The sequence below is a fragment of the Natrix helvetica genome (genome assembly GCF_964273705.1).
Source record: "Natrix helvetica genome assembly, chromosome: 4".
NCBI lineage: Eukaryota > Metazoa > Chordata > Lepidosauria > Squamata > Natricidae > Natrix > Natrix helvetica.
The window spans coordinates 23,477,683-23,495,075 of record NC_138550.1 but is presented as its reverse complement, the minus strand read 5'-3'; the positions used below and the strand labels follow the sequence as shown (position 1 = coordinate 23,495,075).

The 17,393-nt window shown below is 48.7% G+C and overlaps 1 protein-coding gene across 3 annotated transcripts in view; it reads left to right on the top strand.

Moving 5' to 3' along the window:
• The first annotated feature begins 3,038 nt into the window (after positions 1 to 3,038).
• LNX2 (ligand of numb-protein X 2) overlaps positions 3,039 to 17,393 on the top strand; it is a 103,500-nt gene continuing 89,145 nt past the window's right edge. For 2 of the 3 annotated variants that reach the window (XM_081951414.1, XM_081951415.1), the window contains exons 1-2: positions 3,039 to 3,617; positions 4,324 to 4,468. The gene's annotated coding sequence lies outside the window, so the exon portion shown is untranslated. The remainder of the gene's footprint in view (positions 3,618 to 4,323; positions 4,469 to 17,393) is intronic. The other variant, XM_081951416.1, reaches the window with a different exon arrangement.

Here is a 17,393-nt window from a genome sequence, read left to right as displayed (position 1 = left end):
TTTCTGAAGGCTGCAAGAAGAACACGTTCCTCGGGTACTGCGGCCGGGAAGTGTTTGAGATGGCGAAAGACCTCTCTGAGCCGACACTGCTACAATCAGTCGCCTGGTCCATGCTTCAGAGACGCTGAGGACCCACAATGCGCCCAAGCCGTCCAAGCATGTTCGCCGGCATGAGTTTAACATCAGAAACCAGAAGGAGGGTGAGTCAATTAACGAGTACGTTGCGGTGCTTGGCAAGGCCATAGTGTACTGCGAATTCCGAGACCTGGATGAGCTGATTGTGGACCGCATAATTTGTGGTGTGAGGGACATTAACCTACAGAGGAGGTTACTTGCCATGTCTGACTCCACTCTGCAAATTGCCTGGGACGAAGCCAGGGCATCAGAATTGGCCGCTACGTCTGTAGAAACCCTGCAGCGCCAGGGCGCTTCACAGGACGCGCAGAAGAGAGCACGCTCACATCGCAAGGCTGCAGAGGCCGAGAGCTCAGAAGGCGAAGAAGATGATAGCTGCCGCATGCATAGTAGCCGCACCCAGCCGGTGCGTAAATTCAAACCGCGTCTCCCGCCTTGCGCTACTTGCGGAGGAGACCATGCCTGATCGTTTTACCGTCTCCACAATGCTTATCTGCCAGAGCTGCCAGCAAAAGGGGCACATCACCAAGGTTTGTTGAAGCAAGCTCCCCCCGACGACCTGGCAGCCACGAAGCCGACCTAACCGCCAGCAGAGGCCCGACCAAGGGGCATGGCGGCCGCCACCACGGCGCTCAGAGGGTGACAACAGATTCACCTATCACACCTCAATCGGCCAAGCCCACACAAGGCAGTCAAAGAAGCTGAAGGTCACAGTCCTCATCGAGGGCTCTCCATGAGAGATGGAGATCGACACCAGGTCATCACTGACCATCATGCTATGGTCTACCCTGAAGCAGGCTATCCCTAGCCTGAAGAAACAACATCTACGCACCCCTGACATCTGCCTTCGTGATTACCAGGGGAACCGAGTCCCCATCGTGGGCCAAGGCACCTTCCGGGTGAACTTCAACAACTTCAACGGCCAGCTCCCAGTGACGGTGGTCAGCAGAAACCTGCAGAGTCTCCCGGGGCTTTACTGGTTCAAAGCCCTGGGGCTGGAAATGACCGGTGTCAAAGAGAGCACCAACGAATTACTCGCAGACCCTACCCCCGAGACACCAGTTTTTTGCATTGACTGTTTAGAGACTGCTCCATCTCGTTTAGTGATGTTGCACGCCACTCTGCCAGAGACTCGACGATCAAACAGGTTTTGAACTGGGTGTGGAGGGGGTGGCCCAAGGGGCCTGTTGGTCTGATGTCAAAATGTATTATCATAAGAGAAATGATCTAGCTGTTGTAAATGGTTGTTTACTGAAGGGGGACCGGGTCGTTGTTCCACCCAAACTGCGCTTTGCAGTATTAGATGCTTTACACGTAGGGCATCCTGGAATTGTCAGGATGAAGTCTTTGGCTAGGAGTTATGTGTTGATGGCCTAACATGGACAGGGAGATCGAAGAATGGATGGCTACCTGCACACCATGCCAGGAGTCCAGACCAGTTCCCCCAGAGGTTTCCCCTAATGAGTGGGAGCGACCTCAACCACCATGGTCTAGGGTGCACATTAACTTTGCTGGCCCAGTTCATGGCCAGACATTTCTTGTTGTTGTGGACGCGTACTCGAAATGGTTAGAGGTAGTCCTGATGACCTCCACTACGGCAAAAGCAGTCATCAAGGTGCTACGGAGACTTTTCTGCATGCACGGCCTGCCCGAAGTCTTGGTCTTGGACAACGGGCCCCAATTCACGGCCATGCAATTTGAGACCTTCCTAGCAGCTCAGGGAATCAGGCATGCCCTGGTCGCGCCATTCCATCCGGCCTCCAATGGTCAGGTGGAGAAAATGGTGAGATCTGCAAAAGAGGCCCTCTCTAGGATGGGCCCGGGGGATTGGCACACACGGGTTGACCACTATTTGCTAATTCAGCACATCACACCCAGTGCTTCTACAGGGAGAAGCCCCTCCAAGCTTCTCATGGGTTGCTGGCTAAGGTCCCACTTTGACCGGCTACACCCCAATTATTCTGCCTCATCGCCCCCAGACTCCACAAGCATAGGGGATTCGGTATACGCCCACAACTACGCCAGGGGAACTCTGTGGATTCCTGCCACAGTGATAGGCACCACTGGCCTTCGCTCTTATCTCCTAGAACTCGAGGACGGTAGGAATTGGAGAAGGCATATTGACCAACTCCGTGGCCGCCTCTCCAACTCCACTCTTAGACAACCAGAGGTAACTCCTGCACAAGTTAGCCAAAGCCCTACCCAAACGGAGCAAACACTCACTCCTTCCACGGCCAGCTCAAGCCCGAAGGTACTGGGAAACTTATCTGGTTTTGTTGCAGGCCTGCAGCGAGCTCCAAGCGAACCAGCTCTAGAAGCTCCAGCTGCCTGTGAAAGGTTCCAGGAGCTTCCACCAAGCGGAGCTACGGCGCAAACAGGTCTATGTGACCTGTCCAAGGAAATCCCTCCTACTGAACTTCACAGGTCAGGCACAGTGACCCAAAAGCCTGCCTACCTGCGTGACTACGTATCTAATAGGATTGTTCCATCCAAGAGGGAAGGCGTGTTAGATACTTTCTCTAACTAGTGGTTTCCACCAAGGTCACCTATTTCAATCAGCTGGCCTGGCACTCTCTTAGTTTTACCTCCTGGGGATATATTTTAATTGGGTTTGGGTATTTTAATTGGGGATGTTTTTAGGGTTTTTATAGTATATTTATTTCTTGTACAGCCTTATCTCCTCCACCCAAATGTATTTAACTGTTTTATATTATTGTATTTTTATCTGCATTTGACTGTACACCGCCCCGAGTCCCTTTTTGGGAGAGGGGGCGGTTTAGAAATCCAAGAAATAAATAAAATAAATAAATAAAAAGGTCCTCTGTTCCGGCGGGAACAGAGGTTTACTCCTATTGGTCGAAGGGTCTGACAGCTCCCTATAAAAGGGCTGCTGTGAAACTCAACCTTCTCTGGATTGTTCTCACCTGTTGTACTTAATAAAGAGCTGTTGTTACTGTTAAGCCTGTGTGTGCCTATCCATTACCCAATCCAACAGCCCCCTAAGAATCAGGCCCGTAACAGACAACCCCGGCATGACTCCCACGGCCTGCGCTCCGCATCCCGCCCGGAATAGCCTCGGATAGGCTGCAAGCTCTATTTTATTTTATTTTATTGGCCTTAAGGCTTGAGTCGTTCTGATTGGGTGGAACCTGCCGTCGATCGGGCCGCCGGAGAAAAGGAGTCTCCTGGGCGCGCTCGCGGGTGCGCGCAACCGAGAGAGAGGGTGGGGGTGGGAGAGAGATTGGCTCTCGTTAAGCGCTTGCTTGGAGCTTCGCCTCCTTTCCCGAGATCGGCGCCGGCGGAGGAGGTGGGAACCCGAGCGAGGAGGAGGAGGAGCCAGAGCCCCAGCCCACGCCACTCCATCTGCGGCGCTGGGAAGAACTGCTCGGCGTCAGTCTCCTACGGTCCTGCCCCTCGCTCGGAGCACGATGCCTGGGATCGTGCAATGAAACCTGGAGCTTCGCGCTCCTAACCCGGCAAGGGTAAGTTCGGGGATCCGACCTCCGAGTTCCCCTTCTCTCCCTCTCCCGGCTTCCTTCCCTCGATTGTTTCGCCTTGCAAGCTAGTTTCAAGAACAGATCTGCCTCCCCCCCCTCCTTTTCTGGGGATCCCTAAAGCTCTGCGCTTTCCAGAGCGTTCGCTCAGCCGCTTTTCCTCTGGCAACCCCTTTGCCTTCTGCAGTGGGTTACTGCCTGTGCCTGGCTCCTCTGCCCAAGAAGCCGCTGGGCTTAGAGCCTTCCCACGGTCTTCGTCTTCGAACATTTGCCTTGACCGAACCCAGGCACAGTTTTGGCACCCTCTACCTGTGATTTCTTCCAGGCATTTGCCTCCCACTTGGGTTTGTTATTTAACAATGGGTTAAGCAGTGAAGCCTCCTGGTTCTCCTTTCCCAGGGCAGCGGGTTAAGGATGACTGCCTACATGTAGGGGTGGTGAAGGATTGGGGGAGAGGCCCACCCTTTCCAGTGTACTTAAGGATGGATGAATGAATGGGAAATCAATTTCTCCGACTGCCAAAAATCGCTGCTGAGGTGATGGGATGCAGGGTTTCTTCCCTCCTCCCCTATCCAAAGTTCTATTTTCGGATGGTTGGAAGTAAGCAATGTATAAGCATTTTCCCCCTCCCCATAACGAAGTATTTTGCACAATATACATCATATGCTCTGCCTCCCACCCCTTTTTATTGTAGGTTTCCAAACTGCTGTTATTTCAAAACCATCACCTCATGGGACAAGCTCATCTACCTCACACACTTGAAGTAGGGGTTCTCCAAAGTTTTTTAGATGGGTTCTCCAAGGAACTGCCAGAATTGCTAGCTCTTCTTCCTATTTCTGGTGAGCTATAATGCATCTATTGATTGATAGAAGCTGCTATGGATCCTTCTGCTTGTAATATTGGCCTTCTAGGCTACAGGATAAACCCTCATATCCTCCAATTAATCCACTGCTTCTTGCTTTTGGAAGAAGTTAAGATGAATCTTGTTCCTAGGCTGGGGCTTGTGCAGCTGTGGTCTCTCACCTTTCTATTCTAGTTATCATTTCCTTAGATGTGAATTTGAAGTGAGAGCCTCTTGTTGAACTGCCTCCCTTGATTTTGTCTCAGTTAATTGAGTGTTTGTAAACGCTCCTGCTTGACCTAAAGAAGCTCAGAGAACAAAGCTGGAGGAACTTTTGAGTCTGCAAACTCAAAAGTGAAACAATTGGCATTCTGTCTATTGTCAGATTGTGGAGGGGCTATAACTTTCTTGCTGGGCCCTCCCCCATCCCCTCCCCCTGCCTTTTTGCAGGAAAATGTTAAGAAACGTTTTATAACCTGAAGGTAATTACTTAAAAGATTTAATCAAGAAGCATCTTGATGTGCATACTGAAGGCAAAGGTTAGTTTTGCCTTCAAACCCATAGATTGTGGGATTGATTTAAACTAATAGGTGATTCCAAGGATAGGCTGCCCCATGGAGGCCTGCAGCACAGAGCTAGTGAGAAGAATGTGACTGCCAAAAATTAACTGTTATAGGGATAGCATAGTAGGTCAGAATCTCCAAATTAGAAGACTTAGACATTAATGCTTTAAGGCAAGTCCCTCACATAGAACTAACTGGCAGTGAACATGAACCTTAACAAACATATCTGAAATCAATCTATGTTTTCTATGAATTAATGCTCACTTCTCAAGAATGATTTTATTTATTTATTTATTTTCTTAGATTTTTAGACCGCCCCTCTCCCAAAAAGGGACTCGGGGCGGTGTACAGTCAATAATAAAAACATTCACAATAATTAAATACGTTTAAACTGCATTTAAGATACATTGGAGGAGGAAATAGACTGTGCTAAGAAATAAATAATACTAATCTTAAAACATCATAAATAAAACCCCAACCCTAAAATAAAATAAATCCCTGGGAGGTACAACTAAGAAAGTGCCAGGCCAGCTGATTGAAACAGGTGAGTCTTTAACTTTTGCCGGAAGGAACGGAGGTCGGTGGTAGTTCGAATGTCTGGGGGGAGGTCATTCCAGAGGGTTGGGCCCATCACAGAGAAGGATCTACTCCTAGGTGTCGCCCGCTGGCATTGACTAGCAGACGGCACCAGGAGGAGCCCCTCTCTGTGTGAGCGAATAGGTCGCAGGGACGTGTGTGGTAGGATGCGATCCTGCAGGTAACTAGGTCCACTGCCATGGAGCGCTTTAAAGATGGTAATCAATACCTTGAAACGCACCCGAAAGGCCACAGGTAGCCAGTGCAGCTCGCGCAGGAGAGGTGTTACGTGGGAGTAACGTGTACGTCCCATAATAGCCCGCGCGGCTGCGTTCTGAACTAGCTGCAGTCTCCGGATGCGTCCCAAGGGAAGCCCCATGTAGAGAGCATTGCAGTAGTCCAGGCGAGACGTCACCAGCGCATGAGTGACCGTGCGCAGGGCACTCCGGTCCAGTAGGGGGCGCAATTGGCGCACCAGGCGAACCTGGTGGAACGCCCCCCTTGCCACGGCTGCCACATGGTCCTCCATTGACAGCCGGGCATCAAGGAGGACGCCCAAATTGCGCGCCCGCTCCACAGGGGACAATTGTTCGCCCCCTATGGCCAGCGATGGAGTCAGCTGGCTGAACCGAGGTGCCGGTAACCACAGCCACTCGGTCTTGGAGGGGTTGAGTTTGAGTCTGTTGTCCCCCATCCAGACCCCGACGGCTTCCAAACACCGGGACATCACTTCGACAGCCTCGTTGGGGTGGTTTGGGGTTGAAATATACAGCTGAGTATCATCAGCGTAAAGATGGTACTCAACCCCAAAACCACGGATGATCTCACCCAGCGGCTTCACATATGCGTTGAACAGGAGAGGCGAGAGGACCGACCCCTGTGGCACCCCACAAGTGAGTGGCCTCAGGGACGATCTCTGCCCCCCTGTCAACACACATTGCTTCCGGTCGGAGAGGTAGGAGCCGAACCACCGCAAAACGGTGCCTCCGACTCCCATCCCCTCCAGCCGGCGCAATAGGATACCATGGTCGATGGTATCAAAAGCCGCCGAGAGGTCTAATAGGACCAGGATAGAGGAGCAACCCCTATCTCTGGCCCTCCAGAGATCATCAACCAACGCGACCAAGGCTGTCTCAGTGCTGTGCCCGGGTCGGAAGCCGGACTGGCGCGGGTCTAGATAGTCGGATTCGTCTAGGTGTCGTGGGAGCTGCTGCGCCACCACATTCTCAACAACCTTCGCCAAGAAGGGGAGGTTGGAGACTGGACGATAGTTAGCTAGCTCCATTGGGTCGAGCGCAGGCCTCTTGAGCAAGGGTCTCACCACCGCCTCTTTCAAGGCGGTTGGTAGATATCCCTCACTCAGTGAGGCGCTCACCAGGCCCAGGAGCCAGCCTCGTGTCACCTCCCAGGCTGCCAGTACCAGCCAGGAGGGGCACGGGTCCGTTAAACAAGTGGTGGGTCGCAGCCGTCCACGCAACCTGTCCAAATCCTCGGGGGCAACAGAGTCAAACTCCTCCCAGAATGGTCTCTCAAGACTCGCTGTTGGCGGCTCGTCTGGTCCACTGACGGAGGTCCACCCGCTCCGGATCTGATCGATTTTGTCCTGAAGATATTCCCCAAACTCCTCTGCTCTACCCTGTAAGGGTGTCTCCCGCGCCCCCTGCGATAAGAGGGAGCGAGTCACCCTAAACAGGGCGGCAGGGCGGTTATCCGCGGACGCAATAAGAGCAGCACAATGTCTACGTTTGGCTGCTCTTATTGCCACAAGGTAAGTCCGCAAATAGGCTCTTTGAAGATAACCTAGGAACTTTGAAGATAACCTAGGAACTTTGCTGAAACTATGTGTCTTGATCTGATCAGGACTGGCAGGGTGGCTTGCAGCTTAGAACAATGTATGAAGTAACCATTGGGATTTAGTCAGTAAACCGTAGCTAAGCAAACCAAACTAATATTTGTGAATATAATAATTGTAGGGGAAAGGGGTAGGATTTGACAGCATATTTTTTTCAATGTTTAATGTTCTTATCTCTAGATTGTATTAAGGCATATGGATCTAATAACTGACAGTACATTACAGTTACCTGTATTGTCTAAAATACTTGAAGATCCATAGTTAAAGAAGAACATTAATAATATAATGGATCTGAGTATCTAAAAGTACTTCCATATTTGTTCTAAGAGATCAAATTGCCCAATACAGATCAGTATGTATTCTCCAACTTGCCCTCCAGACATTTTGTGTTATAATTCCAAAAAATTATAGCTAACATAGCCAAAGGGAATTACTGAAATTGTGGTGTAATATATCTGAAGATGCTACATTGAAGAATGTTTTTGTAACTATACTGAAACTTAATAATATGTAGGTGGCTTTCTCTGTCTTACTTTTATGAGTCAGAAAATGTCAGAAAATGCCCACCATTAAATAGTGACTCCTTTCATAAAGCTATTATTCTGTATTTGCATTCTTAATTTTGTTTGGGATAAATAATTGTAGAATTTAGATCAGTGTTTCTCAAACTTGGCAACTTTAAGTCCTGTGGACTTCAACTCCCAGAATCCCCCAGCCAGCATAGCTGGCTGGGGAATTCTGGGAGTTGAAGTCCACAGGACTTAAAGTCGCCAAGTTTGAGAAACACTGATTTAGATTATCAGAATTGGCCATGACAGTCCAGATAAAGAGGAGGAGGAGGAGTATATCAGTTTTTATTGAAGAACTTATCATCGTCTCCAGGTAGAACTGGATAATCCTTTCTGGACAGAGGTCAGCAAAGTTTGGGTCCTTTTATAAGACGACCTGAGTGTCTCAAATTATTGAGATCGAGGGCAAACAATCTCACATTCCACATGGTTTTTATCAATTTTGCAATGCTGACATTTACATTGCTCTTCCGGGTTCCGGTGTGCACATACATGCCAGCCAGGCTTTGCGGGAGCAGCGGAAACTGGAAGAGCAAGAGCAGCTCCCTGGCATGATTGCACGCGCCAGGCAGCCGGTCTTCGTGCATGCGCAACCGGAAACCAGAAGGTCAGCTTCCTGGCACTCGCATGCACGCCAGGGAGCTGCTCTTTCAGTTTCCGGCGCTTCCCTGCGCATGCACACACGCTCCCGTTTCGGCACGGTGCCAAAAAGATTCACCAATACTGCTATAAGACAATAGCCAATTAGGATATGGTTGCTGGGATCTACACCACTCCCTCCAAGTTAACTGTGTCTCCTCAATTATCAAAAGGTTGCCCTCCTTGATCTAAATTATATACAGCCATTTTATCTGGCTGATTGGGGGTGGTGGTGTAATGATTTTTCGTACTGTTTGAAGCAGATAATGTTTCCTCGGTCACGTTTTCCTTTTCTATCCTTTTAACCCATTTCCTAACCCGCCTGCTTTCTGATTACAGTATTTGAGAAGGTAGAGAAGAGGTTTATCTGCAGAGGAAAATCAACAGATGGGAGGAGCTGGAGCTTTCCTCCCACACTCTTTTGCCTTTCTCTTCCTACACAGAAGAGTTTGCTCCTGGTATTGCTATCCAGCTGAAGCTTCTCTTCCAGGGAGAGTTGATGGCTGGATCATGATTAATCCCTCCTCCAATTAGATCATTCTCCCTTGCTCATGTCACTCACTTACCTCTTGTTTGGCATTAGCACAGGTTTGATGTAATGCTGAGAAGTTTTACCTAAAGCCATAAGGTGTTTGGTTTGGGCTATGCAATGTGCTTGTAGTTTGTAAACCAGTGCTTACAGTTTTGTGAATTGTATGAGCTCAGCCAGATGTGCTTTCTTCAGTAAATCATGTTTTTTTAAAAAAATGCTCAGTATGATACAGGAACCCACGTTATGAGAGTGATTGCACCATTGACTTTAATGAAGGGGAACTTGACTTAGAAAGAGGCTATTGTTCCTTGTTTAAATGCACCTGTTGTCTTAGATTCTGGAGAGAGCTGTTAAGCTTTAAATTGTCTGTTGTTGGACAGCAGTGTGCTAGTGAGTGTCAGTTGTTTGTGTACAGACAGTTGCAGATGTGCTTTCCTTTTTGGGAGAGTAACATATCACCTTTTGCCTGGATGATGTTGGGTAAAACAGTTCTTAGATGTAAAAAAAAAAAAGGAATTACTCCCCGTGTGGGTGGATGAGTGAACAGCTACAAGCCAGCCACTGTTACAAGAAGAGAATTCAGGTTATGATTTTACAGTCCTGGCCAAAACAGAGCCAACCCTTTAGCATTGGGTAACTTTCTCTCGAACATATTGAACTCATAGTTCTTTGAGAATTTTAGTATGAATGTATCCGCATTATGATTTTACAAGCTCTTTTTCTCTGGCACTTTTTTCCTCCTTTAAAATTATAGTCTTACAGTGTTCTGGTTTTTTTCTTTTTAAATGCATTTTTCTATGTTGTTAGCTTTACCTTTACCTTTATTTCGATTTTTATACCGCCCCCTCTCCCCAAAGGGACTCGGGGCGGTGTACAGTCAAATAAAACAGATAAAATGAAAATACAAACATACAAACATAAAAACATAGAAGAGGAGGTAATACGACACTGTACAAAGTAAAGTAGATAAAAACAAAAAAAAAACAATATTTCAACAATCTGAACAAAGTAAAGTAGATAAAAACAATATTTCAACAATATTATTTTAGAAAAATAATGTTTTTATTTAGTTAATTGGTTGAATATTAGTTATATAAAATTGACATAATGGTTGCTGCTGTTAGTTGTGAAGTTGTGTCCGACCCATTGCGACCCCATGGGCAATGTTCCTCCAGGCCTTCTTGTCCTCTACCATCCTCTAGAGTCCATTTAAGCTCCTGTCTACTGTTTCAGTGACTCCATCCAGCCACCTCATTCTCTGCCATCCTCTTTGTTTGCCCTCAATCTTTCCCGGCATGAGGCTCTTCTTCAGTGAGCCCTTCCTTCTCATTAGGTGGCCAAAGTATTTGAGTTTCATCTTCAGGATCTGGCCTTCTAAAGAGCAGTCAGGGTTGATCTCCTCTAGGACTGACCGGTTTGATCGCCTTGCAGTCCAAGGGACTCCCAGGAGTCTTCTCCAGCACCATAGTTCAAAGGCCTCAATTCTTTGGCGCTTAGCCTTTCTTATGGTCCAACCTTCACAGCCATGCATTGCAACTGGGAAAATCATAACCTTGACTATACACACTTTTGTTGTCAGGGTGATTTCTCTGTTTTTTACTATGCTGTGACATAATTGAGAGGCATTTAAATGATTTAATATGATTGTAGTCTTTCAGATTCAAATCTGTGTTCGTGCAAATATTAGCAAAGGTTCCAACATGTATGGTTTTATTTTATCATTATATAATTATTTTATTTTATATGAAGTATGAACAAATTCTGTATGTTTTGGTTTTACATTTTTTTTCTCTCATTGCCTTTGCCTGCTTGGTAGTAGTTGGTTGTTTGCTTTTGTGGAAGTCTGTTAAGTATTTCTGAGCTTGTTTCGTTCCTTTTTTATGTAACATTATATTATAGGGCTTGTTTTGTTTTTCTTACAGATACAGGCGCCACCATAATTGAGCCCAAAATTTCTGTTGCTGACATAGTTTTTAAGTGAATTTTGCCCCATTTTACAACCTTTCTTGCCATGGTTGTTAAGTGACTCTGGCTTCCTCATTGACTGTGGTTGTGAGAAGGCTGCAAAAGGTGATTTACATGACCACAGGACACTGCAATCGTTATAAATATGAGTCAGTTTGCTAAGTGTCTGAATTTTGATTATGTGACATGATGCAACAATCATAAGCGTGAAAAATGATGATTAAAAAGTCACTTTTTTCAGTGCTATTGTAACTTCAGTCACTAAATAAACTGTTGTAAGTCGAGGGCTACCTGTATAGGAATACTGTCAGATACAAAGTAGCTGGAAAATATATTTAGTTTAAAAAAAAACAATTTCTAATTTATAAACACGATTGAATTTTATTAAGAAGGAAACTGGCTAGATTTTTAAAAATCTTGCGCTGTTCTTTTATTACCTACCGTATTTTCTGGAGTATAAGACGCACCTTTTTCCCTCAAAAAAGAGGCTGAAAATCTAGGTGTGTCTTATACACTGAATACAGCATTTTTTTTCCTTCCGAACCCCCCCTCCCCTTCACCAAAATGGCCATGCAGAGCCTTTAGGAGGCTTCCAGAGTGCTCCTGGGGGCTGGGGAGGGCAGAAATGAGCAAAAAGCGGGCCGGTTTTTGCTCAGTTTTGTCTCCACAGCCCCCAGGAGCACTCTATAAGCTTCCTAAAGGTCCTGCATGCCCCTTTTTTTGACAAAAAACGGGCCCGTTTTTGCAAAAACCAGGGTGTTTTTTTGCTTGTTTTTTTGGGGGGGGGGGCACCACCCAGGAACACTCTACAAGCCTCCTAAAAGCTATTCATCCCCCTTTTTTGAAAAAAAAATGGGTCCCTTTTTGTGAAAAACGGGCCATTTTTGGGAGGACTGCAGAGTGCAAAACCTTTTTTTTTTAAATTTGCCTCTTCAAAATCTTGGTGCGTCTTATGCTCCAGTGCGTTCCCGACTCTAGGGAGCGGTGCTCATCTCCGTTTCAAAGCCAATGGTTCTTTAGGCCTGCCTGCAGTATCTCTTGCCTACCTAGAGTAAGTTCCACTACCCATGATACTTTTACAGAAGGAAATATAAGACTGAGTATAAAAATGTGAACATGGAAAACAGAAATGTTTTCCAGAAAGCTGGACTGAAAAAAGAATCTGGAATTAATCGAGTTAATGACATTTTGTGTAGGAGGGTTTTTTGTCAAATTGACATGAATAAAATACTGTCTATTTTTAATTGGGAGTATTTGAGAGTAGGAATGATTGACGTTCTGAATAATCTTTAAGGCAGTAAGATTGTGTAATTTTTGATATGTTAGTAAAATATAAAAATAAAGTGAATAATCTATTCATAGGTCTTACAATATTAGCATGTTACATTTATAATGTTAGAAGTACTAATTTACATTATGGAACTAACTGAATTGGATGTTTTTCTAATTCAGGATGGTACCTTTAAAGCAGTGTTTTTCAAAGTTGGCAACTTTAAAATGTGTGAACTTCAATTCCCAGAATTCCCCAGTCAGCCTGGTAGCTGAATAAATCTGGGAGTTGAAGTTTGCACATATTAAAGTTGCCAAGTTTGAAAATTACTGCTTTAAACTAAAGAGGGTTGAGGATCTTTCTCCCAAAGACTTTGGCAATATGGTTCTTAGTCATTGTGCTCTTCAGGGTTAAGAAACTAGAGCTAGAACTGGTAATGAAGGTTCATGACTTTTACAGAATAATGGAAGGAGCAATGGAGATCTTCTATCTAGTCTAATCCCCTGCTCAAGCAGGAGACCCTATAAACCATGATGGCAAACCCATGGCACGCATGACCCAGGTGGCACACGGAGCCATATCTGCCAGCACGCGAGCCGTCATCTCCAGCGTGCATGCACATGCTGGCCAACTGATACTTCTGGAGGCCTGGAGGAGGCCTTTTTGCCCTCCCCAGGCTTCAGGAAAGCTTCCAGAGCCTGGGGAAGACGAAAATGACCTCCCTCGGCCCCCACAGAGGCTCTCCGGAAACAGATCATTTCTGAACTTCCAGTAGGCCCATTGGGCCCCTTTCTTGCTCTTCCCAGGCTCCGGAGGCTTTCCTGGAGCCTGGGGAGGGTGAAAACAGCCTTCCCCGGCCTCCAGAGGAAATATCAAGCTCAGCTTGGAGGCAAGCAGTACAGCAGGAGGGGGAGAGGGGGGTTGTGTGTGCATGCGCATGTAGGGTCACTCTTTGCATTATGGGTGCCGGCACGCATTCTTGGCAGCCAACAACAAAAAGGTTAGCCATCACTGCCCTATAACATTGCAAATGTTTATCTTTAAGAAGGGAGTGTCAAATCTCTTAATGTCTATGGAAATTCTCAGTCATCCAGGTCATGGTTGTCCCAAAGGTGCTTTTTTCAAGAGGCAACTGGACTTTCAAGTTGCAATGGTGTAGGTGGCAGAATTGATGCTGCTGGCAATTGGTCTTAGTGGAGTTCCCTCTTTGTGGATTTTGGGGAGTCCATATATGCATAGGGTGGCTTCCCCAGGGTAAAGACGGTAATATTGTGAAACGGTAATTGTGGAACGGCAATATTGTGACCTGAAATTCTGGTTGTCTCTTGAAAAAAGCACTTTGGGCTGTCCAATTTCTTCTTAAAAACCTCCAGTGTTGGAGCATTCACAACTTCTGGAGGCAAGTTGTTCCATTGATTAATTGTTCTAACTGTCAGGAAATTTCTCCTTAGTTATTATTTATTATTAGCGTTTATATACCGCCCCCTCTCCCGAAAGGGACTCGGGGCGGTGTACAGTCCGTATTAAAATACAACAGATTAAAACGTAGAAATAACTATATAAATACATGTATAAGAGGAGGATAAAATATGCCAAACTGTACTGCTAATAAATAAATCAATACAAAAGTTTAAAATATCAGGTTAAATTTAAAACACTATCCCTCTAAAAACCAGTAAGAATGTGTATGCCAGGAGGTAGACGTTAAAATTATGCCAAACCGGCCAGTCGGAACAGGTGTGTCTTCAGTTTCTGTCGGAAGGAGCGGAGGTCAGTAATGGTTCTAATATCGGGGGGGAGGTCATTCCAGAGGGTTGGGCCCATCACAGAGAAGGCCCTACTCCTCGGTGTTGCCCGTTGGCATTGCCTCGTGGACGGCACCAGGAGAAGGCCCTCCCTGTGAGAGCGGATTGGCCGCAGGGATGTATGTGGGAGGATGCAATCCCGCAGGTAACTAGGCCCTATGCCATGGAGCGCTTTAAAGATGGTGATCAGAACCTTGAAACGCACCCGAAAGGCCACAGGCAGCCAGTGCAGCTCGCGCAGGAGAGGTGTTACGTGGGAGTACCTAGTACTCCCCATGACTACCCGCGCAGCTGCGTTCTGGACTAGCTGCAGTCTTCGGGCGCGTCCCAAGGGAAGCCCCATGTAGAGAGCGTTACAGTAGTCCAGGCGAGACGTCACCAGTGCATGAGTGACTGTGCGTAGGGCATCACGGTCCAGAAGGGGGCACAATTGGCGCACCAGGCGAACCTGATGGAACGCCCCCCTTGCCACGGCTGCCACATGATCATCCATTGACAGCCGGGCATCTAGGAGGACGCCCAAATTGCGCGCCCGTTCCACAGGGGGCAATTGTTCGCCCCCTATGGCCAGTGATGGAATCAGCTGGCTGAACCGAGGCGCCGGTAGCCACAGCCACTCAGTCTTGGAGGGGTTGAGTTTGAGTCTGTTGTCCCCCATCCAGACCCCGACGGCTTCCAAACACCGGGACATCACTTCGACAGCCTCGTTGGGGTGGCTTGGGGTTGAGATGTACAACTGAGTATCATCAGCGTACAGATGGTACTCAACCCCAAAACCACGGATGATCTCACCCAGCGGCTTCACATATGCGTTGAACAAAAGGGGCGAGAGGACCGACCCCTGAGGCACCCCACAAGAGAGTGGCCTCGGGGTTGACCTCTGCCCCCCAGTCAACACATATTGCATCCGGCCGGAGAGGTAGGAGCCGAACCACCGTAAAACGGTGCCTCCGACTCCCATCCCCTCCAGCCGGCGCAGTAGGATACCATGGTCGATGGTATCAAAAGCCGCTGAGAGGTCTAATAGGACCAGGATAGAGGAGTAACCTCTATCTTTGGCCCTCCAGAGATCATCCACCAACGCGACCAAGGCCGTCTCGGTGTTGTGCCTGGGTCGGAAGCCGGACTGACGTGGGTCTAGATATACGGATTCGTCGAGGTGACGTGGAAATTGCTGCGCCACCACATTCTCAACAACCTTCGCTAAAAAGGGGAGGTTGGAGACTGGACGATAATTAGCTAGCTCCGTTGGGTCAAGTGAAGGCCTCTTGAGCAGGGGCCTCACCACCGCCTCTTTCAAGGCAGTCGGTAAGGAACCCTCGCTCAATGAGGCATTCACCAGGCCCAGAAGCCAGCCTCGCGTCACCTCCCAGGATGCCAGTACCAACCAGGAGGGGCACGGGTCCATTGAACATGTGGTGGGTCGCAGCCGTCCACGCAACCCGTCTAAATCCTCGGGGGCAACAGAGTCAAACTCCTCCCAGAGTGGGCTCACAAGACTCACTGATGTCGGCCCGTCCGGTCCACCGGGGGGGGGCCCATCCGCTCCGGATCTGAGCGACTTTGTCTTGCAGATATTCCCCAAACTCCTCTGCTCTTCCCTGCAAGGGTGCCTCCCGCGTCTCCTGCGACAGGAGAGAGCGGGTCACCCTAAACAGGGCGGCAGGGCGGTTATCCGCAGACGCAATGAGAGCGGCACAATGTCTACGTTTGGCCGCTCTCAATGCCACAAGGTAGGTCCGTAAATAGGCTCTTACCTGTGTTCGGTCAGATTCGGAGCGTGAGGACCTCCACCTGCTCTCTAGACGTCTCCTATGGCGCTTCATCACCCTAAGCTCCTCAGTGTACCAGGGAGCCCGGGTGAGACGTTGCCGTAGGAGAGGTCGCAGAGGCGCAACCCGGTCCAAGGCCCCCGCCGTCGCCCTATTCCAGGCATCGACTAGGTCCTCCGACCGAGCGCGGGTCAGGGCTACAGGTAAAGGCCCAAGCTCCGTCTGGAACCTGTCCGGTTCCATCAAGTGCTTGGGGCGGTACCAGCTTGAACAAACTGGCTCCGCCTCCTCGCGGTGGAGGGTAGCGCCAGGGAAGTCCAGCCGGAGACATGAGTGATCTGACCATGACAGGGGCGTAATCTCTAAATCCCCTATTCCCAGATCACTCGTCCACTGCTCAGATACAAAGATAAGGTCCAGTGTGTGGCCGCCTTCGTGTGTGGGGCCCTGAATTAGTTGGGTCAGGCCCATGGCTGTCATGGAAGCCATGAACTCCCGAGCCACCTCGGACGCTGCTCCCGTCGACGGCAGGTTGAAATCCCCCATAACCAGAAGTTTGGGTATCTCAACCGCCGTCTCCGAGACCAGCTCGAGGAGCTCGGGCAGGGCCACTGACGTATAGCGAGGAGCCAAGTATACAATCAGCAGACCCCACTGCCTCCCTGGGCCCCATTTCATACCCAGCAACTCACACCCGGGTATCTGAGGAACAGTGAACTCCCTCGGCTCCAGACAATCCCGTATAACTACCGCCACCCCACCACCCTTACCCAGGGCCCGAGGCTGATGGAATGCACGGAAACCCGGTGGGCACATTTCCACGAGGGGTAAACCCCCCTCGTGACCCAACCAGGTCTCCGTTATCCCTGCAAGGTCCAGCTCCCCCTCCGAGATCAACTCGTTAATGAGGGGGGCCTTGTTGGTCACGGACCTTGCATTGCAGAGCATCAGCCTCAGGCCCTTGCTCTGTAGTTCCCGACCACCTAGGCTGCGGGGGTTGGTACAGACGACTGGGCGTAGCCAGCAGCCACGGTCTCCCAACCGACCTTGCGATCTTTTCTTGTCCTCGCATCCCCCCCTCCCCACGACCGTTGTAATAAAACAACCCTCTACTGGAATAACTTGTTCCCTCTCCCCCCTCACCCCGCTCACTTCCTTCATAGACTCACCTGTTCGTCTGGCGTTGGCTTCCCTCCTGGCCTGGTTATCCCCCCTCCCCTTCCTAGAACCCCCTAAAAACATAATAAAACATTTTGATAAAAAGCCCCTCAGCTTCCTTTTCTTCCACCTCTCGGGGTTCGCAAACCCGTCATCAAGGCTGGCCCTTGAAAGGGCCAGGGGCCATACCTGCGAGAGAGGGGCTTCTCGCAGGTGGAGCAG